This window comes from Bison bison, unplaced genomic scaffold, assembly GCF_000754665.1.
Source record: "Bison bison bison isolate TAMUID 2011002044 unplaced genomic scaffold, Bison_UMD1.0 scf7180017864035, whole genome shotgun sequence".
In the NCBI taxonomy this organism is placed as follows: domain Eukaryota; kingdom Metazoa; phylum Chordata; class Mammalia; order Artiodactyla; family Bovidae; genus Bison; species Bison bison.
The window spans coordinates 16,937,639-16,949,875 of NW_011494607.1; positions in this window are offsets into that span (position 1 = coordinate 16,937,639).

Sequence of the window (12,237 nt, forward strand, 5' to 3'; positions counted from 1 at the left end):
ATAACTATCAATTCAATAAAAAATGAAGAGATGAGAAAAATACTTCAAAAAGAAGAGAAACAAAGGGTCAATAAGCATAGGAAAGGGTCCTCAGCATAATTGTGGAAATGCAAATTAAAATGGCACCTTCCATAGACAGATAAATTTCTAAAATTAAAAATGACAGTATCAAAGATTGGTGGGAATATGAAAAACTGGAACTCTCATATTGTGGGTGAGTGTTTAAAATAGTATAATTATTTGGAAATAGTTTGGCAATTTCATATAAAAATTATATACAGACTAACTTGGGATCCCAAAATTTTTTTCCTAGGTATTTACCCAAGAGAAATACAAATGCAACATAGTTTATAGTTGCTTTATTCATAATGGGCAAAAGTCAAAGAAACTCAACTGTTCATTAATGGAACAATGAATAAATAAATCACGGAATATTCATACATACTACTCAGCAATACAATAAATACTACTCAGGAATATAAAGAAGCAAATAACTAAAACAAAAACATAGCTAATCTCAAACTTTTATATTGAATGAAGGAAAGCAGACACAAATAACTATATTTAAATTTATATGAAGTTATAACAGGCAAAACAAAACAGGAAGCAATCTAAACATCCATCAGCTGGTGAATAGATAAAATGTGGCATATCTGTACAATGGACTATGAAATATTATCCATAAAAAAGATGAACATCTGATAAACGCTACAACAGAGAAAGCTAAGTGAAAGAAGCCAGACGCAGAAAGACTACATATTGTATGATTCCATATGTATTAAATTTCCAGAAAAGTCAAATCTGTGCTCATGGAATGCAGATCAATGACTGCATGAACTGGGGAGTAGGGGAACACAAACAGGCATGAGGGAACTTTTTGAGTTGGTGGAAATGCGTAACTGGTTCATGGTGATGGTTGTGGAAGTCTGTAAATGTACTAAAAAAAGCAGTGAATTGTATACTTGTAATGGGTGAACTTTATTTATTTTAATAAAGCTATTTCAAAGAGAGAAGAAAGAGCAGACAAAGCTAACATTATGATGATAGAAATCAGAACAGTGGTTGTTTCTGAGTAGTGGAAACTGACTGGAAATTAGGAGGGAATTTTATGGGGTGATGGAAATATTCTGTCTTGATTGGCCTCGTAGTTATACATGGATGGTATTTATTGTCAGAATTTATGGAACTCTACAGTTATGATTTGTGTATTTTTATAATATGTAAATTATACCTCAAATTAAAAGAAAACGTTACTACACGTTTGGAGTTTGTTGAATTGGAAGAATGTAGCAGTGACTTACCCACATTAAATTTTGCCAGTTCTGAAGGTTAAAGGATGCAACCACAGAGGAAGATGCTAATATGTTGATTTTATTTTATGTGAAGTAAGTTCTGGGGCAGAAAATGGGCAAGAGCATATAAAGAACATCATGTTTTTTATTTACCATTTTTTCTTTCCTGAAATCAGTTTTATCCTCTTTTGCTTGCTTTTAAGGGCATTGGAGAAGGAAATGGCAACCCACTCCAGTACTCTTGCCTGGAGAATCCCAGGGGCCGGGGAGCCTGGTGGGCTGCTGCCTATGTGGTCGCACAGAGTCGGACACGACTGAAGTGACTTAGCATGCATGCAAGGGTATGACTAGAGATTTATTAGGAAACTTTCTATTGTCAACTAAGCTATTATGTCCATTAGTTGTTTATCTCTGACATCAGTTTTTCACCTCATTATTCTTAAAATCAAGAAAATTAGAATTCACCTAAGTGTACAGGAGATAAACAGTAAATTGTTGACAATGTATTCAGTTCAGTTCAGTTCAGTCGCTCAGTCGTGTCCAACTCTTTGCGACCCCATGAACCGCAGCATGCCTGGCCTACCTGTCCATCACCAACTCCCGGAGTCCATCCAAACCCATGTCCATTGAGTCGGTGATGCTATCCAACCATCTCATCCTCTGTTGTCCCCTTCTCCTCCTGCCCCCAATCCCTCCCGGCATCAGGGTCTTTTCCAATGAGTCAGCTCTTCACATCAGGTGGCCAAAGTACTGGAGTTTCAGCTTCAACATCAGTCCTTCCAAAGCACACTCCTTAAGAATGGACTGGTTGGATCTCCCTGCAGTCCAAGGGACTCTCAAGAGTCTTCTCCAACACCACAGTTCAAAAGCATCAATTCTTCGGCGCTTAGCTTTCTTTATAGTCCAACTCTCACATTCCTACATGACTACTGGAAAAACCATAGCCTTGTCTAGACGGACCTTTGTTGACAAAGTAATGTCTCTGCTTTTTAATATGCTATCTAGGTTGCTCATAACTTTCCTTCCAATGTATTATGGTGTTTTATTGTCATCATTATCTGTTATAACGTTTCTAATACTTGTTAAATTTGTTAAGAGCCAGGGTGGAAGAGAACAGAAAATCTATTTTAGGAAGCCATTTCAGCTTTTCTCAGTCTGATAAGGAATTTAGAATGGTTACTCACTCATTTTCAGGTCATTTATATGAAATTGGCTTCCCTGGTAGCTTAGATGGTAAAGCATCTGCCTACAATACAGGAGACCCTGGGTCAGGAAGATCCCCTGGAGAAGGAAATGGCAATCCACTCCGGTATTCTTACCTGGAAAATGACCTTGCCAGGTCATTTATACTTAACCTTTATTAAATATTTTCAAATCCTAAGCAGGTTTCATGCTAAAAGGCAGAGAAAATTTTTAAATGTGTGGTGAACAGAAAGTGTTGTAGATTTTATTCTTTTCATTTTTTTCTGCCTTATTTTGTATTTCTCATAGTCCTAATGCTGTTTATCTCTCAGTTTTTTTCTTCCATTCAAGCAAGATCTTCAATAATCTAAGTCCACCCTTCCATTTCTGAACTGTATTTGATGCTAACGTGTACTGCCCAGAAATCCTTTCATCTTATGATGGTCCTCAGTCTCACCTCAGGACCTTCTCCTTACCTCCAAACACAGTGGTATCATCCAGTTGCTAAAATTTCCATCTGAAGACTTCAGAGTGGGAACTGCCACTGTGGATGCTTCTCACATGTGCGGTCAAGGACCCAGTGAGCACTACAATGTCTTTGCCATGTGCTCTTCCAAAGCCTAGTTTTAATCTTACTTTTGAATTCCTTCATCCTAGTAGTACTCCACTACTTCTAAGGCAACACAAAGATCTCTTTTTTTCTTGCAAACTCATTTCCTTCAGAAGCGAGACCACTCTCTGTTTCTACCTCCATTTGGCATTTCTTGTCTCCTTTCACCTAGGTTTTTATAAGGACAACCATTTTTCTTCTATCCTGTCAGATTTGGAACTTTGCTTAATCTGAGCTTCCTTCTCTTTGTTACAATTTTTACCTTAATACCAAGAAAAAAATTTTTAAACCTGTTTTTTCAAGTGTTTGTACAGAAGTTCCTATTACCTTCAAAAGCCCTAGCAATTATTTCTATTTACATAATTATGAATTTGGTTTCTCTGTGTGTGTGCGCACGTGTGTGTTTTGTAGATCAATTTGCTCAGTTTCTGTGCTACTACAACCAAATCAGAATCTTAGAAAAGATTTCTAGGCACAAAACTCAAATATCTCTTTTCCCTGGAAACAGTGTCCAAGAAGATGGCATCCTTTATCTACCCCAGAACTCATTCTTACTTTTTCATTCCTTGTTGAATTTCACTTTGGATAAATCTGTACTCTGGATTCTCAACATTAGTGACAATACAAGAGCAATAAGTGGATAAAGATAAATAAGTTTTCATGGGAAGATAATAAAATTAGTTTTCAACATTATTATCCTCCTAAAATTTCACTAAGTAGTTTAAAATACAGGCCTGGAACCTGAGAGAAAAAGTAGAACTAGAAAACGATTGGAAAGTTTTCTGCATAAAGCATTTAAAGCCATAAGAGTAGATGGAAGGACATGTAGATTAGAAATAGTATACATCTGAAATCAGAATACCTGGGTTTATTTCTATATCTGTCACATTTTAGCAGAGGGACTTTGGCAAGTTATCTAACACCTGTGATCCTTAGTTTTCTTATTTCTTAAATGGAGTTTGCCATAGACTATCTCTAAGTTCTGTTTTAGCTCCAAAATTCTACTATTTTAAGAAATTATTAAACATGAAAGTGCAGAAATAAAATACAGAGAGCCGGTAAGTAGTCAGTGGAATTGAGACTTAAGGCAGATTTCAAAGCTGAGAGCACTTAAGAATGTGCATATTTGAATGACATTATTTGTTTCTTGATTAACACATGAACTTTTTTCTTTCCCCCCTGATGGGTGTTAGGACCCAATTTCCATTAAAATTTTCTCTTTGCAAAGTAAAATGCAGTACTGTAAAGGAGATTACCAATAACTGAGACTAATGATGGTTTAAGTATCAAAATTAGAATAAAACTAATGAATTTTAGGGATGATGTTCCTATGATAAAATAGGAACTGATTACAGCCTGAATGTAGTATGAGAGAAAGCAAAGTCAATTGGTTCCCAGATTGCATACCTATGAGATACTGTATTTGAAGATGTAGCATATGAGGAAATGGAAATTAAGGAATTTTAATCATATGGGTGTCTTTATGGAGAGGTCAGAACATTTTGCAGACATAAAAATTAATCCTTTTTATATCTTTTAGAGGCAGGTAAGAGAATAGGCATTATTTTCAGCGAGAAACTGAGGGCCAGTGTTAATGGGGGGCATAGACAGAGGCAGTCAAGTTGTCACATCTAAAAGCATGTTGCTGTGCCACTGCAGCCCTACCACACCACCCTTCTGCTGTGTGTCACTGGGCAAGTTGCTTATTTGGGTTCAATATTTGTTCTATGAAATGGGATTAATAACTATTATTAGTGTGGTTGTTAGGATTAAATAATTTGTGTAAAGTGCTTCTAATGGTGTCTGCCACATAGTAAATGTAATCAATATAGATTACCGCTACCACCATTATCTTAACTACAGCTGCTACTATAATGACAGTGAGCATGATACAGGTGATTATTTGTGTGAAGTGTGTGTATATGTAGAAGGGAATTGATGTTTCTTCATCCTTATTTTGGGTTCCATTCTGTAAGTGTGGTCTGGAGAGAACAGAGGACTACGACAGTCCCCCACAGTTCACACTGTGGTCTCTATCATGTTAATAGTAATGATACAACAACACCTTCATTTTTTTTAAGTACGAAGGAAACTTATTTGACATTTCACTGATGAGAGATGGAAGCAATAACAAATACTAATAATTTTACCCCATTAATTGTGGATGAAAGTGAAAGAGGAGGGTGAAAAAGTTGGCCTAAAACTCAACATTCAGAAAACTAAGATCATGGCATTTGGTCCCATCACTTCATGAGAAATAGATGGGGAAACAGTGAAAACAGTGTCAGACTTTATTTCTTTGGGCTCCAAAATTGCTGCAGATGGTGATTGCAGCCATGAAATTAAAAGATGCTCACTCCTTGGAAGGAAAGTTATGAGCAACCTAGATAGCATATTAAAAAGCAGAGACATTACTTTGCCAACAAAAGTCCATCTAGACAAGGCTATGGTTTTTCCGGTGGTCATGTATGGATGTGAGAGTTAGACTGTGAAGAAAGCTGAGTGCCGAAGAATTGATGCTTTTGAACTGTGGTGTTGGAGAAGACTCTTGAGAGTCCCTTGGACTGCAAGGAGATCCAACCAGTCCCTTCTAAAGGAAATCAGCCCTGGGTGTTCATTGGAAGGACTGATCCTAAAGCTGAAACTCCAATACTTTGGCCACCTCATGCAAAGAGTTGACTCATTGGAAAAGACCCTGAGGCCGGGAGGGATTGGGGGCAGGAGGAGAAGGGGATGACAGAGGATGAGATGGCTGGATGGCATCACCGACTCGATGGACATGAGTCTGAGTGAACTCCGGCAGTTGGTGATGGACAGGGAGGCCTGGCATGCTGCAGTTCATGGGGTTGCAAAGAGTTGGACACGCCTGAGCGACTGAACTGAACTGAATTGTGGATTGTGTTTTTAATGGATAGTGGTAGCAGGAATTATGTTGGAGAGGCACTGTTTATTTAACAGACATTTCTTCTCATAAAAAGGGTCAATGAAAAGCAGAAGCTTGGGAGATTCTGTTCTATACTATACCAGCCAGATAAAAAATTGCTAAGTAGTATTGCAGAAAAGAGGCATGAACAAAGTTGAGTCAATAGCCTGCTGCATAGTCTTTCAGATTCTAGTTCCACTCACACTACTTCAGGATTTATTTCTCTTTCCTTTTAGGCAAACCTTCTACCCTCCAAAATACTCTCCTTCCTTAGCTCATTAATCTGTATCTTTTTGACCCTTATAATACATGATATAAAATATTCTGTTTGCTTCCCCCACTCAGATCACACACTGAATCACTTCAGCATACATATAATAATTGTATTGTTTTAATTTGCAATAATTAAATTATGTATTTCCTTGGAAACCCTATTTTAGTCTGTTTATACAGTGTGAATAGTTAGTACTATTGAAAGTTCCTTGATGCCAGAGACTGTATCCTCTGTTCCATTGCATCTCCCTAGGGTACCTGTCATAATGTGCAGAAATATTTATTAGCCACCCAGTGATGCTTAAGGAATGTTATTGACTGACAAGACTTTCATCCAATTGAGATAGCAGCAAGACATCTGAGAAATTTCTTAGACACAAGCAGAGAAACAGAAGCTAGAGGTGAATAGATCTGAGTTTTATCCATGTAATGAAAGTAGTTTCACCAGACAAAAGTCCTAGTTTTTCTTAAACCTTTCATGCATGTAAGTGTTCCATGTCTTTAAAGCATTTTCAATGTCTCTTTTGGTATACTCTTAAAAAATTTGTATGCCTGTCTCTCCAAGAAAAATGACCCTAATTGAAAGGTGAAAGAACACCATAATTTATATAATGGCATTATATTTTCTTTCTAATATTCTTCAATTATGGGAAGCTTTAAGATTGTCCCTGTTAGCTAACTATGTCATGTTCTGTAATTTTAAAAAGTGAATTCATCTTACCGTTTTTATCTTCTTGTGACATATCATCATCAAATTTTCAACAATGTGTGTGACTAGCATGTAAAAATCTAAAACCATACATTCTTTGAAAAATATGAAATATACTTAAATTGTAGATATAATTTGGTATATATCTGGGTAAAATGTGGAAAGCATTCTGGGAGACATTTGTATGTAAAAATAAAACAAAAGAAATCGAATTTTTCCCAAACTAATGCTAGAAGTGCCAGAGAAAGAGAGAGGATTATATATGCAATGCAATAAATACTGAAGATACATACTTGCAAGGAAATACTGTGGCACATAATTGACTCAGTAATTCTGTACCGTGAAAAGTAATCAAATGATCTTCACTTAAGACAAATCAAACGGACCATACGTTAGATGTAATCACAACATAAATTTTCATGCACTATTTAGCATTTAGGTAATACATATGGTAACATCTATGTATGTGTAATATGTGTATATATGTTTGTTTACACATTTATAATGGAGTCTGATTAAAATATATTGTGGAAATGCTGAGAAACCTTTAAGACAGTAATTTCTTTTTAGAAGATGTTCAAGAAAAGAAAAAACAAGGCTAGTGTTATAAGATGAAATGTACTATTTTATGAAAATTATCATTGATATTAATGCTGTCACCCATGGGATATAGTGTATGAAAGAGGACAAGAGCACTGAATGTCAGCAAAACAACATATTCATAGGTATAAGCTCATGTCTGACATTAAATAAATGTGGTCCACTGTACCAAGCATATCAGGAATTCAGTTTCAATTAATTATATTTCAGGGGCTAATATGTAACTAAGGTTAATGGTCCTTGGGCCTCAATCTATTCAGTTATTTTAGTAGCGCATGCCTTTCACTTCAGGTGCTATTGGTAATACGATATTAAGATAACAATCAGATAACCATAGTTAAAATAAATGAGGGCTTATTTGCCTCAGAGTGATTAGAGTGACTTTTTTCATTTGTTTTCACCTGGCTGCTTTCAAGTATCATTACTTTCATTCCCTTATCCAGGTGAACAAGGCACAAGGTCTAATATCACAAGTAATTTTCGTAGTCCCTGATCACAGCTCATTTTGAAGAAATTGTGTATTGGATTGTTTGTGGAGTCTGAACAAGTCATTGAAATGCAAATAAAAGATCCTTTAATTGGAATAGCTTTATGAATTGCTAGAATAATTTTTGTATCTTTTTAGAAGATATTTTAATAGTCCTTCAAATTTTTTGTACAGTACTACTATGAATGAGGTTTATTATTTTATAGAAGAAAACAAGGTAGTCATACATTTTGTTTTATATACTTGGGTTGAGAAAGAAAATTAGCGTCTCTTTCCTCTCATTCATCAGTGTATTATGTGCAATATTATCAAAACCATGACTAGGAGTAACACAAAGTTGTGTGGATAAAAAGCAAAATTGCAAAAATGCTGGTAAAGGTTTGTTTTTGTTGATACTAATTTCTAAACATCTGGAATCTGCCAAATACGTAGTAGTTTCACAGGCAAGTTAATGTGAGAGGGAAAAATATTGAGGAAAATCTTAAATATCCGAAGGGTGTGCTGATGATACCTGGTTTTGAGATGGCTATGGTTTAGAATTGTTCTGTGTTGTTTTCCAAAGCAAAGAGAAATGAAGAAAATGCTCTAAAATCCTACCCGGTATGTTGGTGGTATGGGATATCTCTTGAGAGTCACATTAAGACAAACACACCTGCACGCACACCCCTCTCCCCCAACACACACACGCAGAAGCACTTTCTAAAAACTTAATTTTGAATGAGTGACCACATGGCAAGTATCATGTATATCAAAGTATAAAAGCTGAATATATCTATATTCAATTAACTACCTTAAGACTAACAAAATTAAAACATTTATTGTTCTACCCCAGAAGTTTAGGAACACAATGCGTTAAACTGCAACCCCACAGATTCTGACTTAGTTTGTCTGAGGTGGGACTCAAGAATAAGTAATTGATTCACACTCTCCAGAGGATTCTAGTATGAATACAAGGTTGAGAAGGACTCTTTTGTACAACCGACCCTGAAAGAAAGCAAAGACTTTGGGGAGGGTTGTCCCTCAACTGAGCTCCGGGCTCTGCCACTGTGTGTCCCTGTGCACGTTACTCTAAGCATGCTTTCTCATCAATGATATGGAAAATACAAATCCACTAGATTTCTAGGTGAATTATATTTAATACTTATAAAACCTTCAGCAAGGCTCAAATATACTTGCTCCTTCCTATCCGTAGGCATTTCATAGAGTCTCTCATCACCCCCAAGTATAAGGTCACTTTCTGTTATAATATTAAGGTAAAATTAGCATTATCTCCTCCAATTTATTATGGAGTAAAATTTTCAGCATTTTGGAGATGATGTTAATGTGTGTAATTATTTCTGGTTGTTTTATACTGCTTTTAAAATTATTCTCTGCCTCACATTTTGCTCTTTGTCTCTGACTCCATTTCTACCCTGTTAACTACAGGACACGGTCCCTATTCCTTTGCTACAGAAAGTATTGTCAGCTGTAGTCGACAAAAGGTTTATTATTCAGCAGACAATTTAAAATTTCATCTCAGTTAACCCTTTTCTTAAAAATCTCTCAACTTTCTGGCTCTAAAAATTGTTATTAGTTGTCTCTTCTACTGGGGGTCTGGCCTCCTTTCAGGTTGCTATGCCCTTTTTGTTTCTCCTTCAAATGCTGTTCACATTTTTTCTAGACTATTTTCCCTTTTCTAGATTATTTTCCCGATCCCCAAATGCCTACTTTATTTTTAGTTCTCTCTTTGGTTAAGTTCTTATTACTCAATTTTTCTCTGAGTAATATTCTTTTGCAGAGAGTACCCAAACAAAATATTTTACTAAATAAAAACTACTTACTTCAAAGAATTTTGCCAATCATTAGGAATAATAATTTTCCTCCATATTGTACAAGATTATACAGTTGTAAAATTATAACTGATTATAATTAGCATTATCTTATATTTCTTTTTATTTTTGTTCTCTAGAATAAGTAGCAGGTTGTTGGGTATAAGTATATAAAACTTTAGTGGTCATAAGAATAGCCTAATCTGTTTGCTAATCTGTAGATTCCTGAGACCTGTCCAGAGACTTTGATTTAGTAGCTTAGCAGTTTAAACTTTAATGGGCATCTCAGATGATTCCAAGATGTTCTGTATGTTTCATAGTGAGTAATATAGGCATGATTCGGCTCAGGTAGAACCTAGTTTATTTGGTTCAGCTAGTAGGACAATCCCCTCGAGAAGGAAATGGCAACCCACTCCAGTATTCTTGCCTGGAAAATCCCATGGACAGAGGAGCCTGGCAAGCTAAAGTCCATGGGGTTGCAAAGAGTCAGACATGACTTAGACACTGAGCACAAGCACACACAAGGTCCAGTAATCACCAGCAGTGATCAGAATAAAGTATAAGAAAAAACAGTAACGTCGTCATTAAGATCGTATGTTTTGGTTATCAAAAAGAAACTCTGTTAAAAAGGAACCACTTCACCAGAACACCTGAATGGGATCAGATAGGATTTTAGGGAGTGGCTATTTGTTGACTCTAGACGTGGACCTCACCAGATGGTCAGCAAACGAAATAGGATTAATTATATTCTTTGCAGCCAAAGATGGAGTAGCTCTATACAGTCAGCAAAAAAACAAGACCTGGAACTTACTGTAACTCAGATCATAAGCTCCTTATTGCAAAATTCAGGCTCAAATTGAAGAAAGTAGGGGAAATCACTAGACCATTCATGTATGAACTCAATCAAATACCTTATGATTATACAGTGGAGGTGACAAAAAGAATCAAGGGGTTAGATTTGGTAGACAGAGTGCCTGAAGAACTATGGATGGATGTTCATAACATTGTACAGGAGGCAGTAACTGAAACCATCCCTAAGAAAAAGAAATGCCAGAAGATAAAGTGGTTGTCTGAGGAGGACTTACAAGTAACTGAGAAGAGTAGAGAAAGGCAAAAGAGAAAGAGAGATATATGCAACTGAATGCAGAGTTCTAAAGAAAAGCAAGGAGAGACAAGAAAGCCATCCTGAGAGAACAGTATAGAGATGCAGAAGAAAACAGTAGAATGGGAAAGACTAGAGATCTCTTTAAGAAAATTGGAGATACCAAGGGAATATTTCATGTAAAGATGGACACAATAAAGGACAGAAATAGCAAAGACCTAACAGAATCAGAGGAGATTAAGAAGAGGTGGCAAGAATACACAGAAGAACTATACAAAAAAGGTCTTGATGACTTGGTAACCACGATGATGTGGTCAATTACCTAGAACCAGACATCCTGGAGTATGAAGTCAAGGGAGCCTTAGGAAGCATTACTACAACAAAGCTAGTGGAAGTGATGGAATTCCAGTTCATTTCAAATCCTAAAAGATGATGCACTTAAAGTGCTGGGCTCAATATGCCAGCAAATTTGGAAAACTCAGCTGTAGCCACAAGACTGGAAAAGGTCAATTTTTGTTCCAATCCCAAAGAAAGGCTATGCCAAAAATGTTCAAGTTCAGTTCAGTCACTCAGTCGTGTCCAACTCTTTGCGACCCCATGAATCGCAGCACCCCAGGCCTCCCTGTCCATCACAAACTCCCAGACTTCACTCAGACTCAGGTCCATCGAGTCAGTGATGCCATCCAGCCGTCTCATCCTCTGTCGTCCCCTTCTCCTCCTGCCCCCAGTCCCTCCCAGCATCAGAGTCTTTTCCAATGAGTCAGCTCTTCGCATGAGGTGGCCAAAGTACTGGAGTTTCAGCTTTAGCATCATTCCTTCCAAAGAACACCCAGGGCTGATCTCCTTCAGAATGGACTGGTTGGATCTCCTTGCAGTCCAAGGGACTCTCAAGGGTCTTCTCCAACACCATAGTTCAAAATCATCAATTCTTTGGTGCTCAGCTTTTTTTGTAGTCCACCTCTCATATCCATATATGACTACTGGAAAAACCATAGCCTTGACTAGATGGACCTTTGTTGGTAAAGTAATGTCTCGGCTTTTTAATATGCTGTCTAGGTTGGAGAAGGAAATGGCAACCCACTCCAGTGTTCTTGCCTGGAGAATCCCAGGCATGGCGGAGCCTGGTTGGCTGCCGTCTATGGGGTCGCACAAAGTTGGACACGACTGAAGCAACTTAGCAGCAGCAGGTTGCTCATAACTTTCCTTCCAAAGGAGTAAGCATCTTTTAATTTCATGGCTACAGTCACCATC